Below are 2,833 nucleotides of genomic sequence, written 5' to 3' on the forward strand. Positions count from 1 at the left end.
TCGAAAAAATCCATCAAATAGTGCTGGAAGACCGCAGATTAAAAGTGCGTGAGATAGCTGAGACCTGTAAGATGTCATATGAACGTGTGCACAATATTTTGGTCCGACATTTGCATATGGAAAAGCTCTGCGCAAGATGGGTGCCGCGTTTGCTAACAGTGGACCAAAAATTTATTCGAAAAAACATTTCTACCGCCAATTTGACGTTGTATAAGCGTAATCCAAGCGAATTTTTGCGTCGATTCATAACCGTTGACGAAACTTGGGTTCACCACTACACTCCTGAAACCAAACAACAGTCTAAACAGTGGATTTGCGGACAATGAAGAAGTAATCGAAGCTGTAAATGGGTATTTTGAGGAGCTTGACGAATCATTCTATAGAGATGGCATTACTAGACTAGAACACCGCTATGAGAAATGTATCAGCCTTGGAGGAGATTATGTTGAGAAATAAAAAAAAAAATTCTTAAAAACGTTGTTTTTCTTGGTCAGGCCGGAAATTTATCAATCCACCCTCGTATGGCGGCAAATAGTTAATAAAAAGAGTGTCAGTAGAGTGAATGACGCCTGAAACAAAAGACCCTGGCCACTAATGGACCCGAGTGGGGAACCTTACATAACGATTTCGTGAGGTTCTTCGCTTGGGGTGATTGCTAGAGAGATTGATCAGCAACCTGGGTTTTATTTACTTTGATTGTTTTGTCTTTGATAAGCCGTTGCCGAGATATTATGTGGCCGCCGACCTGCCTCCAAATTATTGCGTTCCGTTCAAATACGGATTTTGTATACAAAACTTGGAAAAAATGAATTAAAAAATTTTTTGTTTCATATTTAAAGGTATTATTAATCATACCTATTAATTTTGATATTCATATCTTCCATAGCATGCTCACAAAATATTCGCATAAATAGCCTATTTTTGTAGCCTACCAACTAGACTACACCCTTAAAAGACATTTTTAGGTTAAAGATTCAACTGGTAGTAAATTGATTTCTTGGCTTAAAAACGTATCTTTAATGTTGAAAATGTTTTTTTTTCGTTTGGTTAAAAATTCTTTTTCAACTAAAAATTTAACTATTCTATTTTTAGTTGATAAATTATCATTGTTATTTAAAAATTCAACCCATGGGATAAAAATTGAAACATTTTTTCCAAATTCATGTATGTGGTTGGAAATTCGCCTTTATTATTAGAAAGCTTACTTTCTTGCTCAAAACCGTAATTTTTCGGTTGAAAATTTAAAGTTTTGAAAAAAAAACTATTTTCTTGAATATTCGTTTTTATTGGTTGGCAATGCCTTTTTTTGACAAATTGCTCTATTTCGGTAGGTAATTCATCTTTTTGGTTGAAAATTAAACTACTTGGTTAAAAGTTAAACGACTTCCTTAGAATACATCTTTGCTCTTTTTTCAAAATGTATCGTTTTTTAATTGACCCAAGTATCATCATTGTAAAGAAGATGTTTCAATTGACAAAAGGATTAATAATATTTATTTTTGTTCTGCAATCAATTTTTTCAAAAGATATATTTTTTGTAATGAAATAAAAATTCGATTTTTTATTTATATTTATATTTTCCAAAAATGGTAAATTTAGTAAATTCTACAGTTAATAATATAATGCATTTCAACCACGTATAGGGGTTGAAAGTTAATTTATAATATTTATTTTTGTTCCCCAAACCCCTATCCGTGCTTAAAATGCATTTTATTATTAACTTCAAGATTTAAAACAAAGCATTTATTTGTCTTCAATATCCATCATAATGGAACTTAGGTAAGTTAAATTGTAATTATATAAGACATGAATGACTCACACAGCCGTGTAGACTTTTTAGTTTGTTTTAACAAACTAAAAAGTCTACTTTGCATTTATTAATTTGATTGAAAATTTTGTTTTTCAGGTTAAAAATGCAATTACTTCTGTAAACAAAATTCAATTATTTGATTGACAACAACTTTATCTGATGCAAATTTACGTATTTTGTTAAAAATCGGTCTTTTTCTTTAGAATAATAATCTTCATTGAAAATTTATCTATTTTAATACAAAATTTATTTCGTTGGTTAAAAGATCATCTATATTATTGAAAACTTGTTTGGGGGACGGGGGGTTTGGTTAAGAATTAATATTTTTTACTAAAAATGTTACTATTCTATTTTTAATCGATGATTCATCTTTCTTAGTTGAAAATTGAACTATTTGGTTGAAAACCCCGGCTTTCTTTTTAATTTGTCTTCTTTGCTACAAAGTTAATCTTCTCATTTAAGAATGCATTTTTTGGTTGACAAATGAACTATTTTGGAGAAAATTGTAACTATTTTGTTGAAAACTAGATTTATTGGTTCTTAGTAAAAAATTTGTTTCTTTCTTTTCCTTTTTTTTGTTTCTTTCTTAACTACTTTTTTTAATTATTTTTTGTACAAAAATGAGTTTTTTAACTGAAGATTGAACTGTTTCATTGTTGGTGAAAACGTGTTTTTCTTAGTTGAAAATTCACATCATTGGTTAAAAGTTGAGCTAGTTTATTAATAATTCATTTTCGTAAATGTAGACGCATCATATTAGTTAAAAACTCAACTATTCAGTTAAAAAATCGTCTTTTTTATGAAAAAAGCATCTTTTTGGTTTTAAATTAATTTTCTTTTTGTTTGTTGAAAATTCAACTTATACGTACACTGCACTCCCCCTATAGTGACTCTCTCGGGGGTACCGGCAATGGCTTTGCAGTATTTCAGAACTCTCCAAACCATAAGCAGCCAGGGCCGTTTGAACCATTTTCGGTTGGAGTTTATCTTTAAAAAAATAATTTTCTTTTATATTTTTCTCAT

Source organism: Belonocnema kinseyi, chromosome 3 (genome assembly GCF_010883055.1).
Source record: "Belonocnema kinseyi isolate 2016_QV_RU_SX_M_011 chromosome 3, B_treatae_v1, whole genome shotgun sequence".
Lineage (NCBI taxonomy): Eukaryota > Metazoa > Arthropoda > Insecta > Hymenoptera > Cynipidae > Belonocnema > Belonocnema kinseyi.